This window comes from Ornithodoros turicata, chromosome 1 (genome assembly GCF_037126465.1).
Source record: "Ornithodoros turicata isolate Travis chromosome 1, ASM3712646v1, whole genome shotgun sequence".
NCBI lineage: Eukaryota > Metazoa > Arthropoda > Arachnida > Ixodida > Argasidae > Ornithodoros > Ornithodoros turicata.
Genome location: NC_088201.1, coordinates 53,497,276 through 53,514,571, shown reverse-complemented (window position 1 = coordinate 53,514,571; position 17,296 = coordinate 53,497,276).

The window sequence follows — 17,296 nt, the reverse complement described above, 5'->3', positions numbered from 1 at the left end:
GAAGGGCCTGCAGAAAATGACATCTTCAGGGAGCCATTCTAATATCGTCAAGAGCTTCTGCGATTCGATGTCTCTCCTTACCATCACAAAGGCTATAATTGGTACGTTCTGCACAATCCACGCGCATTGTCTACATGTATTTTGGATAAGGTTGTGCGTAAAGTTCTGTTTTCGTCAGTTGAGTATCTCATGGCTTTTCTTAATGATGCGCGAGCACGTTCTTCTGAGATGTGGGGGCAGTGACGAAAGAGACACCACTAGACTGATTTTGTGTGAACTTATGTCAGATGATGTGGCACAGAACTTCAGCTACAAGGGTCGTAAAGGGAAAAAAAGAACTTAAGCGCCCTCAGTCTGGGGCAAGATTGTCATTCGTATGTACTTTACTCTGCATACTAAAGTGCTCATAACACTCAAATCATGCATTTGCAGCCTTCAAACTGTCTTGTCAAGTTCTCATGCATGCTCAAACGACTAGAATGTAGCCCGCTCGAAGCTTCTGCTTGCCAAAAGTGAAGAGGGGAGTTATACTGTGATATTTTCTGGAGCATCGTTTATCTAATTGAAGTACTGTATACAATATTTTCTTGTGATCTGACTTAAAACGTTGTTCCTTAAAACTTTATTATGCGAGGTAAAAATCGAAGACTTTTGTCATGTACAGTATCTGTCAGCCACATATGATGGAACGAGGAATGTAACAAGAAAAGGCTATAAGTGTTGTATATCAAGAACAGTTGTTGAATGTTTCGAAAAGTAGTATGTTTTGGTCACATGTATCTTTTCCTTGAGACAAATTAAATAGCTGTGAGTAATTGCCTAATAATGCCTTACGTAGACGATGTTCGTAGCAAAAAGATCGCGAAATTACCACAATACGAAATAATATCAGAAGTGACAATCTGTCACGAGCTTTGTGCCTTTCGATAGAATAACGTCCATGCTTATGTGAAAAAATGTCACCTTTTCTGTGGATTTCCAAGCTGCAACGCGGTGCATTTTTCTTGAAAAAAGAAAAAAAGTGTACTTTGACTGAGACACAGGGGTAGGTGTTTCTGAACCCAGTCTGTACCTTCTGGTTGACACATAGACCCTATATAAGAAGTGAAAAACTTTGCTTTGTTATCCCTAAGTTATTTATTAGCAGCATTGGGGGGAAAACGGGTAGGCAGATTAACAAGGTTCATCAGCTGCTGTTCGCGTAGAACGCTTCGCCTGTTTTAATACCGTGGTTCACACTATCTGGGACACCCTGTATACAAACATTTCTCAGTTTACTGTTCAACCCACCCTTTTTCTATTTTCTCTTCTGAGAGAGATGAGAGAAGTTTGTGAATGTGTTTGTGAAGCGAGAATAGGTGGAACCTTGCACCTCCACTGAGTTTCAGAGGTTTTTCCAACAGTGTGTTTATGTACTCTCGTTTGTAGTACGTGTTGTGTACAAGGCCATGTGCGCTTAGGAAATAAATATATTTTACTGAAATTCCAAAGCAGTAGTTTCAGTGCTCTTCGCCATTCTGAGCCACGGCAGTGGGCGGGTAGCGGGAGGAGGAGCTACCGCGATCTCTGGGCTGCATGCATGCTCCACTGCAATACCTCAAAAGACGCACGCAGTATCGTCCCAGCTTGATCGCTCGGGTGATCCCCGGGTAGCTTGCGGGGACGTTACTCGGGTGGCCAAGTTGTGCGTTTTTCGGAGTTTTTTCGGGGATTGGCATGCCTACCGGGAACGAACGCATCGCCCCAATGCGTGGTTCGGGGTTCATCGCAGGTATGGATTTTGGTTTGCTGGGGCGGTTCGTTCACGCTGGCCGCGGAGGTGCCGGTGTTGATATTTCTGCGGTGGGTCATGTAGTTAACACAACTCTGCCCGTAGTTTGGTGCCGCAGGGCATTACATTACAAACTCACCGATAGATACGTGCTTGACGGGAAGGTGCCCGCACATGATGCGCCAGCTTGCCGGGTACAGGAAACGCGAAATGTTCATTCTGATGATGATGATGATGATGACTAGGGTTTCTCTAGCGCATCGACAACAATGGCCATAAGAAATGTTAATTCTCATGTAGGCTGTAAGCACTCATGAGTCGTTCATGCATATCCCTCGGTGTGTTCCGACAAGGTGGACGCATGAGCACTCATGGAAACTGGTGGAAAAGGGAGTTTCCAAGAACCGCCACCGGACGCTAGCAATCGCGCGGGCGTTCATTGCCAAAACTGCTGGGCTGACGCTACCGTTCCTTGCAGACGAACAAACAGAAGCAAATATCCAGGAGCCACTTTTTCAAACGACGTACTACCAGCAACGACCACATCTTCCACGAGTGTCACAATTCACAATGTCACGGCCCCGCCGGCAGGCTAAAGGAAGGCGATTCGTTTACTGCAGGTCTCTCAAACACATTGCCCGCGGGCCGCATGTGACCCACAATGACCTAAAGGCGGTGTGCAGAGCGACCGCCGCACCGTCATGCGGGAGACAACCGCAAACGTGCTGGGAGTCGTATGCTGCGGCTGGATTGAGAGACAAGCAAATCCACAAGGAGTGATCCAACTACCGTGTTCGTTCATCACCGTGTTTCATGAAAAAAGAGTCTGGACGCTTCTCTCCACAAGGAATGACATGCTGGAGATTATTTCTGCGGAAATCAACGGCGTTCGAGCATCCGACGCCTCCGAACTGCGCCTCCCGTACAAAACCTGCCCTCAGTAGGAATGGCAGCTACGAATTACGGTCTGCACCCTCTATTGTATTTTACTCTCTTTCTTGTGAAGGAAGGAGAATTCGACATTGTGGTGGAAATTTGGCTTGACTGCTTTAAAAGGTGTGCGCCACCAAAAGTGGTAAAATGGAAAGGATTTTGCGATTTTCTTCTTTTGGCAACTGACATATCTCACTTTTTTTTTTTCGAGCAAGGCCACATGAGTAATTTACAATAAAAATCGGAAGATATGCTGCTGGACTAGCTATCCGACAGAAAAAGTCGCCAAACCTAGTACTTTTAGACAGTTTTTAGAGAGCCTACAGCGAGGCTAACAATACGCTATGCGAAGGATGGTAAAAAGGTAGCAATTAAATATAAAGGTCGGCACGCATAAACCGATCTAATCTGGCTCTTCGAACTCCAAAGTTAACAAAGTAAACTTAACATTTGTTAGTCCATCACCTTGCATAGTCCATACTATTGCAATAGGAACACTGCCATTTTTGCATTGCATCTGCGAGAAGTTTACATATGAAAATTGTCGCTTGACTAAGCGGACGTTGCACTTGGCCTTCGCCTAGAGTGACTCATTGTGGAAAGAGTGACTTTTTTCTATTTTCTAGCTCAGTTAATCGCATTAGTTCAATTAACGCGTGACATTGGTGCAATCTGCCGTAGTCGTCCCATCCCATCCCATCGTCATTCATGTATTCATTCATCATTCGTCACTCATCGTCATTCATCGTCTTGTTGTTGTCGTTGTTGCCGTAGTGTATGGAAAAGGTTTTGTGAGTGTAAGTCACATTCTTGTGTGGTGCAGACTATTCTCAAGAGTTAAACTACCCCCTCTAGACATAAGTGCAGTTTTCCTTTCTGAGAGACCCAGTCGAGTTCGAACACCATGAAACAGCGCCATCCAATGATATTGTTAAATTGTAAATATATTGTTTCCACTTTATCAGTATCATTCGGAAGTGAAACTAAACAGCCTTTTTAGCTTTTGTAATAGCCTCGGATCTCCCAACGAGTGTGCCCACCATTCTGGAAATAGTGAAGGTGAACCCAGCAATCAGGATATTCGCGAAAGCCGAGCATTGCTGTTGAAAAGGAAACAATTTCTCACGGGTTCAGGAGTTTTGACAAATGGAGGAACATCGGGCGAGCTGCAACCCGCTGCATGTCAAGATATTGAGGCGGTTTGCCTGAATGCCAGCAACGACACGTGAGTTATGTGGTAAAAATTACGCACGTTTTACCCTTACAAAGAAGTGCCTGCTCGAAAACTGGACACACTACATGTAATATGAAGCAATCCTACGAGAGTGTTGCAATAAACATGAATGCAAACGGGCGCAGCGTCGTCTGCTAGCGCTGAACGTCTCCCAAAGCATTTGCGCAATTTCTCCGCCAGGGGAACGAGCAGCAGCGCCCCTATAGGCACTGCACACCGCCTATTCTGTGGCCCGTGGTCCCTTGACCACAAAACAGAACGAACCTCTAAAAAATTAATAAAGAATCAGGAATACAACCAGATTTTCATGTACCCTTGCCCAGCGTATAGTGTTACTCCTATCCGTCTTAGGCAGTACAAACGCATGTGAGCACTTCTTGTGGCTCATGAAACTCAGCAACATAGGGACACAGCAACCTCTTCGCGTGCACTTTGGTAAACTACATTCTTAAAAAAAAGGGTGTACTTTGACTCCTTTTTTTTTTTGCCACATATATAACACCTTTTGGAGAGTACAATTACGCTCAAAAGGGTGTCTCCTCACTCCCTCAAGGGAGTAGCATAACACCTTTCTCCCTACTGGAGAGTAATGTTACTCTCCAGTAGGGAGAAAGGTGTTATGCTACTCCCTTGAGGGAGTGAGGAGACACCCTTTTGAGCGTAATTGTACTCTCCAAAAGGGTGTTATATATGTGGCAAGGACAGGAGTTAAAGTACACCCTTTTTTTAAGAGTGTACAACCACAACTAATGTAATGTTTGAGATGGCTCATCTTAATTATCATCCTGAGTTAAATGGTGATAGACTAACAAAAAAAAGAGAGCGAGAGAGATTGACAGTTATGTACAAATGCCATTGTATTTTTAGGAGTCATACTAAAATAGCGAACCCGAAGCCATCCATACTCAATAATGTGAGCTGGCAGTTTCTGTCTGACTTTTGTATTTCTTTCCCCAATCTGAAACTGTGAGCTAAGGCTGTAAGCTTCAGCATACCGTGTGTAACTAGGAGATAATTTCACTGCTCCTGAACATTGACATCCCACCGTATTTTATTCGAATCGTTTTTCGTATCTCTTAATACACGATTTCTTTTTAATCTGTTAATACACGTTTGTGTGTGTGTGTATTTTTCTTGCATGTCATATTATAGCATTTCATGGTAATTACCGTCATTTCTTTTCTGCGTGGCCCTCTTGATGTGGTCTAAGGTCAATGCGAGCCTGCATCTGATAGTTGCAGAGTCGAAGTTTGTGCTGTGACACTTTGAAATGCTTATTTGACGAAGGCAAAAAGTGTCACGCCAATCACGTGATCGTGACCGATTTTAAGGTGTACGCTTGCTCCTAACCCAATGTGGTGCGATTGCCGCGTTGCGGAAATTAGAGCACCAAATTCCTTATAGCTATTCTAAGCCATCTGTCTTTGCCCTCCATGGTCCCAGCAAAAGGCACAAATGATGCCCTGTCTCCATGTTCTTTCTTTTATTTTCTTTCTGCGTTTCTTGCTTTCTCCCTCCCTCGCTTTGTTCTTTTCCCCCGTCTCTTCAGTGCAGCTTGACTGTGAGATGTATGGTTCCCTACCAGGCATCTGAAACATTCCAGACACTTGTTCAGAGAAATTCGTCTTCTTGTCTTCCCGACCGCAGTTTTCGAAATGTGCCAGACGAGATACAGGTATGCGTTAGACAGATCGACAAATGGCAGATTCTATGGCATGGCACCTAAAGACTTAAATCGATGTGAGATGTCGAAAGCTGGTCAAAATATTTCGGATGTCGGTCACGGTTGGCGAATCCAGATCGTCTCGAATTGCGGTCCATACCACACTCTAAGAAAAAGGGTGTAAAAAGGTGGTGGCTTCTATAGTTCCCACCTAGGTCAACGTAGCGTCTGATAAACGGTGTAAAAGGGTGGCAAAAGCAATTATCATATATCCAAATTGCTACAAAAGGGAGTACGCCCACCTCGCTCGCCGAATCAGAAGCGGTGACCCTATCATTGGTAGGTAGCAGGTAGATCTTTGCAACCATTTTGCACAACATATGCGACAACTATTACCTCTTAAAAGGTGCAACTGCTCCACCCTTTTTTTCTGAGCGTGCAGATTCTTGCGAAGATAATGACCTTTACAAGCTCGGCAAAGATGTCGCGGGCGTTACCTTGCCTACACTCTTAAAAATGAACTTCACCACATAGCACGCTCCTAGCCAACCACCATCCCGAATGACAACGTTCTCGACCCTGATTTGTTGAAAACGAGAGGAGGAGCCTATTTTGTGCCGTGCATAATGGGCACAAAATAGGCTCCTGCTCCCGTTTTCAACAAATCAGGGGCGAGAACGTTGTCATTCGAGATGGTGGTTGGCTAGGAGCGTGCTATGTGGTGAAGTTCATTTTTAAGAGTGTACGGAACTCGCCTTTGGTCGGTACCCCGTCATTTGCTTTGGATCCCAAGAAAAAGAAAACACCCATACAGCACCAGTAGCTGCCGGCGCAGGCACCCAGTCACCACGCAGCTTCAGCATGCAAGACAGTGCAAAGGCGTCTGTCACCCGAACGATGACATTCGGTATTATGTTTGGCTAGGTTGGTTTGGCTATCGTTCTGCCCCCTGATTGGTTAAAAACAGGAGGAGTACGCCCTTTTTTCACAGTCACGCAGTGACTTTAATTGTGACAAAAAGGCATACTCCCCGCGCTTTCCACTAATCAGGAGTGATAACGGTATCATTGCGTCGCATTGGTTGGCCTTCACCGTGCTATGCGGTGAAGTTCTGTTTTAAGAGGGCATCCTGCACTCTTAAAAATGAACTTCACCGCATAGCACGCTCCTAACCAACCATCATCTCGAATGATATCGTTATCTGCCCTGATTTGTTGAAAACGGGAGGCGTACGCCATTTCTGTGACAATTATGAACAGCATAAGTGTCACAAAAAGGCGTACGCCTCTCGATTTCAACAAATCAGGGCAGATAACGATATCATTCGAGATGATGGTTGGTCAGGAGCGTGCTATGCGGTGAAGTTCATTTTTAAGAGTGTGCTAGGGGCTCTTGGGCTGTCTGCACTCTAAAACCAGAACTTCACCGTATAGCACGCTCTGCGCCAACCATTGCCGCGAATATGATAGGGTTGTCGCTTCTCATTCGAGGAAAGAGGGGGGGGGGGGGGCGAACGCCTTCGTGTGTCAATTTGAATATATGATAATTGGCACAAAAAGACGTACGCCCTGCTCTGTTTCTTCGAATAAGTATACGAACTGAAAAAAGCTCCGGAATGCATGCAACTATGCACTGAAACTCTTCCAAATATGCAGGAAAACCCCTCAAGATATGCAATGATTTTCATTGCTTTTGGTACGCCCTATAAGCGATAACCCTATCGTTTGTGGCCGTGGTTGGCGCAGAGCGTGCTATGTGGTGAAGTTCTCTTCTTCGAAGACAGGGAGAGAAGTACCACGTGCACCATTGTCACCCTATAACCTCAGGCTGCACAGCATTATAATTGTGACCATTGCTATGACCTTCGCGAGGGATAAGCGGGCCATCTTCACTGATTGAACTACTAACCCAGACATTTACGACGCCCCCCCCCCCCCCCACGTAGTCTCTCATTTGCTATGTGCTCTGTCATGCGTGTGTGTGTGTGTATGTCTCATCTTTTTCATCGCCATCCTACTCATATATCGTACATGCACTGAGGTGTGGTATCGCAACTGTTTCGGTGAAACACCATATCCCATCGTCATTCATGTAGTTGTTCTTCGTGAAAGCATCGGTGCTTTGATGAAGAACAACAACTACATGAATTACGATGGGATGAGGTGTTTCACCGCAACAGTTGCGATACCACACCTCAGTGCATGTGGGATATATGAGTGCATGAGTGACCTTTTGTGCTCTCTCGCAAGAGAGCACGAATGGTCACGATTGAAGAGTGCTATGGAACAGTTACCCCGTATTACCCAAAAGGTATCAAAATGTATCAAATGTCACACTTGATGCACGGCTTTCGTTGCCACATGTGGAACGTGTAACACGGTTGTTCGGCTATTTTTCTAGCGTACATTATGCTCTTTCTAGGGTATCTGGTATTGTGAGAACATAAAATGGAAGCCCGAGCACGAAATTACTAAGTCATCTTACTTGGGCATTACCTCGGCGTCACAGTTTATCCTAATCACTAATATACCCTTATATCACTTTCCAATACAGTATGTTTGGATACAAGGGTTACAGAGCAATATAACGTTCTCATATACAAATGTGCACATTAAAATCCGGACCATGGTGCAATAACGCCTTGCCGATGAACTGCAAGCATGCCTGGATGTTGGCTGGCAGGTCCAGTATAAAGCAAAGGTGTCTTTGTTTACACAGTATTTCATTAGCTTAGTGAGCGCCGAGTCCCAGGGCGACGCCGAGCCCCGAGGAAGTGTACCCAATAAATACCCTCAGCCGGGGCAGTCTTGATTGCCGTCCTTGCTTTTGGAAAACAGCCTTACTCACTTGAATGGGGCCACGTGTGGGAAGAGTTGCAATAAAATGCTCCGAAGAAAATGTTAATGCGAGATTTAGATCTGCGCAGCGGCTTAATGTGCTCTCCTATGAGCAAACTCACCGGGGAGACGGTTATGAACATGGTAAGTCAGCAGGATACAAAAAAGAAAAAAAAACGCAACACTTATTAGAGAAGGCGCAGCGCACAAAACGTAACTGTTTACGTACGTCGGTGAATGGATAAATACATGTACGCTTGCAGAGTTTCAGTGCTTGTGAACGCCTAATATTGCGTCGTGCCCACCATTGCTGTCCATGCATGGTATGCAGTTGGGAGAGCTGACAAATCGTGATAAGACCTCAACGCATTACCATCGTCATCATCATCATCAAATCCTTAGGATTGTGAGGAAAAACTAATTCACAAGAACACATACATCGAAGCTGCCTTGATTCACGAACCATAGCCAGAGACTTCTGTGTGAGAGGAGGTGAAAAGGTAAACGTGGAAACTCATTGGTTGTCTCCCTTCCAATCGCTCGTCGCAAGTGTCAGGGGAATTGAGGAAACCTAGGGAAATCGGGAACACGCGCTATGTGAATGATCACATTGACATGGTCACAGTTCCGAATGAGGTCGGATCAGAGCGTGTGGTGGGATCAAGTTATTGTGTTTGGAGTGTGCGAAAAGGAAGCTCATTTAAAAGCCTTCTTCGTTCTTTCTCTACTAGCGTACACTATTAGATAGACAGTCGAACCAGAAATATGTGTATGAAATAAGTACCACAATTCCTTACACCGTTCGACGATTTTCTATCCTGAAAAGTGTTGAGATACTAAACGAACGAGTTCTATAAATGAGCATTGCCTCTGCAGCTGAGGAAGCTCCAGCGGCAAAAATATCATGGTGACGTTATTTTTGAAAGGCGAATCAGAGGGCAGCACGCAGACGATTGGCAATGTTCCCGTGTTCGTCTGCTTAGCTTACCATTCGCCTTGCAGACGCTCACCGCCGCTCAAATGGCTCAAGGTCGTCAAGATCGTTCCCTCATTGGTCGCTTTGATTCTGACGTTTTCTCATACTTTCCCAGAGAGGGTGGTGGTGGTGAAAGGGCTCGCCGTTGTCGGCCTCACAGGGGTGGGCAACGTCACGACTGACGCCCTGGGGGAATGTGTGTCCTGGGCCGACTTCTAAGGGAACTGTGCCTACATATGTGTGAAAGCGTCTGAGGAAAACCCAGGAAAAACCCCGGGCAACACGGCCGGCACCACACTCTTAAAAAGGAACTTCACCGCATAGCACGCTCCTAGCCAACCATCATCAGGAGTGATATCGTTACCTGCCCTGATTTGTTGAAAAAGGGAGGAGTACGCCTTTTTTGTGACACTTATGCTGTTCATAATTGTCACAAAAAAAGGTGTACGCCTCCCGTTTTCAACGAATCAGAGCTGATAACGATATCATTCGAGATTATGGCTGGCTGGGAGCGTGCTATGCGGTGAAGTTCATTTCTAAGAGTGCAGGATTTGAACCCAGGTACCTCCCAGTCTCGACTGACATGGCCAGCACGCTAACCACTGAGCCACGTTAGCTGGTAACCCCAGAGAGGGGCTTCAGCCATACTCTCAACATCCGGCGTCTGCGCCGGCAGTGTGTTTCATCCAATCACACAAAACCTACGTCATTCCAACCATTGCACAGAATGATGCCATTATCACTTCTGATTTGTTGAGAGCGTGGGGAAAACGCCTTTCTATTACAATTAATCTAACCGCATAAGTGTCACGAAAAGGCGTACGCCTCCCATTTTCAAGAAATCAGGGTGGAGTGCGATGCCATTCGGGACGATGGCTTGCTATAGGAACATGTTGTGCGGCGAAGTTGCATTTTAAGGGCCTATACGCCGCTACGCAGGACTCACACTAGTCATGGCAAGAGCTGGGAAACATTTGCGCGAAATGGTGCATCCGAAATTAATTCTAAATGAGGCTGCATCAAATCTAATCCGCAAGAATGAACTAATTAACGAACTGGTTAACTTTGGTGCGTGACGTTTGCAAACTTTTTTGAAATGCGAAAACCCATGTTGCGCGGTGTAGCCTGGCAGACGATTCTGTAAAGTGCTTGAAATCTCAGCACATGGGGAATTCGGGCTGAAGGCTGCATGAAATTGCAACTGGTATGACACTTGAAAGCTATACTACGTATTCTTCGCAGGAGGAAAGCAATAAAAGTCTGCCACTGATGAGGAAGTGAAGAGAGTGGGAGAGGTAGTACATCGAGATGTGCGCAGCTCTGTAGCCTATTCTGTAATCTGCTCGCAAACACCTTGTGGCCGCTTCCGCCTCAATCGCGCGTTCTCGCATACCCTTTCGCTCAAATTCTTATTCATTTAATTTCCTTACTTTTCCCTATGTTTGCAAGCGAGGGAGACCGTACGCACTATCATGATTGAGCGGAAATTTGATTAAGTGATTTTGAATCCGACGATAAACGCGAGCACAGGCTAAGTATCGTCTGAGAGCGTTCTTCTGCGCAACGAAATATGCAGGGTGAAACAAAAGTGTCCTACCCTTTTGCTATTTGTAAGCTGATGTTACGTGCGCAGAGCACGTCCGGAGCACGGAGCACATCCTACACTTAGTATGGCTTTGAATGGCTTAGTATGGTGATTCTCATGGCGAATTCCGGTGGTCATTTCGTGGCAACTTCTTTTGCCAGATCCCGAGCAGTCATGTTCGCTTGGTCAAAGTGCAGTAATCTCGCCTGTTCGCGTGGCGCTTTCCGAGCGCAAGGAATTTGCCAGCTAGCACTTTTTTTCGCCCGGCCTTGATAGAACCGGGCAGCGGGTCGCCCAACTATATCCGTTGTCGTCACATGCGCACTGCGAGGGTGACGCGGGCCCGCATTGGCCCGCACGTTGCAGGTTCACGTGGGCGAGGAGACGACCTAACCCGAAAACGCGAACGCGACTGCGACGCCTCTAGCGTGATCCAAGCGACTAAAACCGCTAGATTCCGGGCTCTCATGTTCGGGTGGCAACTGTCACGTGATCCAGCGCGAGCAACAGGCTAGCAATTCCCGAGCGCTCGGCCGTTTTGCCACATTTTGATCAAGCGAATACGCCATAAGAGTGCCACCTGGCAGGGTCGAATCCCAGCCAACCGCTGTGCTGTCTGCTGTGTTTGCTGTGCTCCTCACACGCTTTAAGGCAAATGTCAGCACAGTTACCTGTACTCCCCAGTTGTGTACGTAGAGATGTAATATTTCCGGAAAGAAAGAAAAAATTGTTGTTTTCACGTTTGCTTAAACAAATGAAAATTTGAAAAACTTGCCATCATTCATACTCATTCTTGTGAGAAGAGGATATTTCCCGATGGTTACAGACTACAAACCGGCAACGCAGCAACTGCTCATTGATTTGAGCTTGTGCTGTTCATCCGTGTCTCCTCAGACGGAATGAAATATTGTCTTTCTCGTGCGTGCAACTTAATCATTGACAGCTTGAATTTTCCCCTCTGTCCCCCACATCTTCTTGCTGTTCTCTCTGCATCTGTCCACGTCTGTACGTCACTCATAGACACAGTTGCTTCGCGGCGCCAACATGGAAATAAAGAAAAATTTAAAAAAGCTGGACTTTTTCTACAACTTCTTACTTTGTTCATATATTTATTCCGTAACACTGCAAGCTGCAGCACGGACACATACTACTGCACTGCTATACCGACACTTCACTGAACTTGCGGACGGCTCGCCTTCTTCCTGGAGTTCATGATTCGCACATTAGTTTCCAAGAGTCCACGTGTCCTGCGGAGGAAGAGCTTTGCAAGATTTTGCTATACTCACATTGAAAATGGAGAAAAACCCATAAGTGACATCCGAAAATTAAGATGGTGATGTTTCGCTGATTCACCCTGAGGTACATTAGTGCATTCTGAAGACAAAACCGAAACTGACAGTGCGCAATCGACATGATGTTGTAACAAAAACGCCGTTCGGAAAGTTTGCTTTTTGTTTTCCACTTTGAGCGCATTGAAAAACTCGAAATAAATCGTTTCCCCTCGTATTTTTTATTCTGTTTCTCGACCGTTTACATCTCTACGTGTCCGTGTGTCCCTGTTACTGTGTGTGTTATCGGTTACCCTGTGTTCCCTACACTCTTAAAAATGAACTTCACCACATAACAGTCTCCTAGCCAACCATCCTCGCGAATGGCAACGTTCTCTCCCTTGATGTGATGAAAACAGGGGGCGCGTACGCCATTTTTGTGGAAATTATGAACTCCTTAGGAATTAGGGAACTGCTGTGCGGTGAAGCTATGTTTTTAGAGTGTAGAGTGCACCAATGTTGGTCCGATGCAAGGCCTCATGTTTACACAACTACGAGAAATTAAGATATATTAATTTGGGAGTATAATCCGTCGTATGGGTATGCGCCAAAACAAGTATAAGGATGGGGTAAATCTTTAACTGTCCATTAAAAATGGGAACCCATTGAAGGTACATAGATAGAAACCGCAAAATAGAAAGAATTTTTTTCAAAACCATTCTGATTTACGGCGTAGCATTGCGTCTTACCAAGATCCTCGAAACTGTAGAAGTAAGAAGAACGCTCTTTATGGGTTCTTATTGGTTACCAAGCACTAATGTCCAATAAAAATTCCCAATATGTCGTCTGTCCGGTGATGTAGTTCTTACTATTCTACTTCGGTTATGCATACCTGTAAAGGTAGACAGTTCTCCAAAAGCAAACGGCTATTACGAGAAGCCTTGACCGTTCAAGGATTGGGAAACTGTGTTAGCGAGCCGTCAGTTGTGCTCCACCCATGGTTGAAGCGGCTTTATAATAAAGCGCACTGACCCTTTTACCTTTGCTGTGAAGGCTGTTGTCACTTTCCGTTTGCCCTTTTCCACACACTGTACTGTAAATTTTTTTTTGCTAGCTTTAGCAAATTGCTGTTGCCGGCTTGAGCTCTCTGCGTTTGCGTTTCGATTGTCCTGGTTAACTTAAGAAGGAAAAGAAATCTAGTCCGTCAGCTTTCAAAATATTACTGCGCCGCAATAGAATGGCTGGGTGCAGAGAGGTGGTGCTCCCTCCTGCGCCAGACAATGTAATCCATCGTAGTCACTCTGCTTACGTTTTGGCTGGTAAGACTGGCCGGATGACACTACGCTGCGGCAGAAAGTGCCCTCCCCTACTGATGGCGCACGGCGGCGCTGCAGTATTTCTCTTGGCATTCTATTACTTCTCCTTATCTCCAACGGCGTATGTACACTCTAACAACACAACTTCACCGCTGTGCGAGAATCATTGCCACGAATAATAGGGTTATCGCTTCTGATTCGAAGAGAGAGGGGGGCGTACGCCTTTTTGTTTCAGTTTGGATCACTCTTAAAAATGAACTTCACCACGTGGCACGCTTCCAGCAATCGATCATCCCGAGTAACATCGTTCTCTCCCCTGATTTCCTGGAAACGGAAGACGTATGCCATTTTGGTGGCATTATGCTGTTCATAATTGCCCCAAAAATGCCGTACGCCCACAGTTTTCAGCAAATCTAGGGAGAGAACGTTGTCATTGGGGATGATGGTTAGCTCGCACCGTGGGGTGCGGTGCGGTGCGGTGCGGTGAAGCTCTGTTTTTAGAGTGTACGATAAATGCTACAAAAGAAGGCGTACGCCTCCTCTCTCTTCGAATCAGAATTAATAGTAATACAAATTATGAACTTCTAGTATGCATTTTCGTAATTTTGCGGGAGACATAGCTGGCTTAAATGATCACCGCCTAACATAACTCAAGACTGTTAGATTTGACGATCAACTATGGCTGTAACTGAATGACATTTTGGTTTCTGTAACATTTCCTGTCACACGCTTAAAACAGAACTTCACTACATAGCACGCGGGGCATACACCTTTTTGTGACAATTACCAGAACCACATAAGTGTCACATAGAAGCGTACAACTCCCGTTTTCAACAAATCAGGGGAGAGAACAATCTGATTCGGGATGATGGGTGGCTACGAACGTGTTATGCGGTGAAGCTCTGTATTAAGGTGGGTCTTTAAGGTTATTAAATTCCGTATCAAAGCCCCGCACAAACGACCCCCACTTGCTTGACCTGTAACAGACCCGGGATACTAACACACATCATTATGAGCTGTGATGGCTGCTCGGAGGAGCGCAGCGAATTGTTCAAGACTCTCCTATCTGTGGGCAGCCTACACCCCGGGCAGCCGTAATCACCGAAATGTCGTCAAACAAGGACTCCTCGCCTTTCTGCGGCCCACCGGGCTGACACACACGCCTCTAACCTACCTACGACCCAACAGTCTTCCTCCATGCAACGCATGCCATACCTTCCCCAAGGTGCCGCAGGACAGTGTGCGAACGCGTTATACGTTATACGTTCACAACCCGCCTTTTCAGAAAGAGCTGGCGCCAGCTCTCGGCTAACTGGCGAAGTATATAGTAACTGGTTGTCAATCATGGCGTCAACTAAAACCATGTGCGTTCTATCTCCGTTGGTCATAAAGGGTTGTATTGTTGACTCATTCGATGAGTCGCAGAATTAAAGGGTTCATTGGACACAACATGAAGTTCATGGAGCGTCCGGGATACCTGGAGGGTATTCATATGTCATCACAGGTTGGAACAAGGCTATTACCGGTGTTCTGTGCCCGAGCAGAGAGTAAGCATTGGACTTCTTCTGCTGAGGGTTAAGTCGCTTGCACGGAAACCGCAAAAAAAGCCAAACTTATCACCCTTGCTGTACTTTGCTTTGCAGCTGCTGAACTACTGCTACTACCAGCGTTATCAAAGAGTCTTCTGCTCCATAAGTTCACGAAATATTGCCTCCCCAAGCAGCACAATGCACTGAAAGTCGAGTGCAATAGGGGTGGTCGGTATGTGTCTTATCAGCGCTCTTTAGCTTCACGAATCTGTTCAAGGCCTTCCACCTACCCGTCCACCCCTATTGCACTCGACTTTCAGTACATTGTGCTGCTTGGGTCTCACCGCAAAAATATGCAACCCGATACCACGTGGATACGAATGAGAGACGACGAATGACAACCAAGCGGTTTCGCCGAAGTCCCGATAGGATACGTCACTCACTGTCTTGCGCATGCTCCGTTAACATTTTATGAAATGGCCCATTGTGCTCTACCGTTCCGTGTTTTCTGAGCATTTCATCCCGGGACTAGAGCCGCTTCCCCAGTGCTCGTAGCCTTTGCTGCCCACATTTGCTGCCGCGCGTGACCAGGACTCGCTTGCCCTCGAAAGACAAGATACCAGAGTGACTGGGCTCGCGGTTTGCATTGGTGCTTTGGTCTTTATCTTGTTTTTAGCAGCTTGCCGCCGTTATGGCACGCAGTCCGCTCAATATCAACGGCACACCACTGCACGCCGTATTAAGAGTGCACTTAATTACTTTCAGACGCATGTAGCTGGGACTGTACCGTAATTGCCTTTTCTGAGCAAGTTACGCAGCTCTGATGACTGGACATCAGAGCTATGCTATGTATAATGAGTGTGCCACAAAGCATCACCATCACTTTGCATGTAATATATCCTCCAAGCGAATACGCTAAAAATTACAGTTTACATTCTTGGCACCTCCAATCGTGTTTTTTTGGTTTTTGTGATCGTATCTGAAAAACACCATATTCCACAAATTCGAGTGTGTCCGCAACGTGAGTCATCTTGGTCAGAGCGAGCTTTCACATGGCACACACTGTTAGAAAAATGTATACCTTTTGGGATATAAATCGCCCGTGCAATAACTTGTACCTTTTAGGGTATGAATTCGTACCTTCAGAAAAGGTATAAACAGTTTATACATTAGTGGTGATCTAAAATTTAGAACTCTAGGGGTATATAAAGTATACCCCAGCAAAGGTATATATTGTGCTGCAGCCTTGAATGTTATTTGTATACCTCACGGGCATAAACATATGCACCATTTGAGAACGTTGTGGTGTAATTTCGCAAAGCGGAAGGTACGATTTATTTCGACGCTATCTCGGAGTGCCATTCTCCCACTTCAGCTTGCAACAAATTTAAAAAAGAAACTGAAGTACAAAAAAATGTATTTTAATAACAACAAGCACCACGAGAGGGAGAAAATATTTCGACGCACATACAGACAAACAACTCTTATTCCCAAAGCTTGGATGTGAACCAGAAAAGAGCCACGTAAAGTGAAATGTGATAGGGAACGCGCAAGAGTTTGGGATTTCCTGGAGAACAGATACTGATATGCCACACGGTGCCTTCACCCGAAAAGCGACTTTACCTCGAGGACACCTAAATGAGGTCTCTCCTGTATTGCTATTATACAGGGTGTCCCAGAAAACGTGTCATTGAATTATAATAAAAAAACTACACCACCTAGGGTCATGCGGTCAATGGCATTTGTTCTTACTGGGTTTTTGCCACCTCCTCATGTGAATGTCGTGTAACGTAAGTTTAATTATGTAAATTTTTGCGAGCTTAAGTCGGAAATTTGCCTAGTAAAGGTCACTTTTTTACCCCACCAACGTGAAGAGCGTGTCTAATTTAGTCAAATTAATGATAATTGACAGGGATATTCAGGAGCTATCCCATCCGAAAAAATAGCCGAACATCATGCACTACGGAGGTCGCACAGAATAGCGCACGATGAATTTTTCAGGGCAATCTTTGGGTGCGTTCCAAAACCTACTCAAGTCAACTCGGGAGTAGCTCTCTACCCGAAGCGCCGTTCCAAAACCGGGTCGAGTAACCCGATGACGTCACTACCCGCGTTCCAAAACAAGGTAGAGTAACCAGAGAGTTAACTCGATTCAACTCTCCTCCGAAGGCCGGTCAGGGAAAG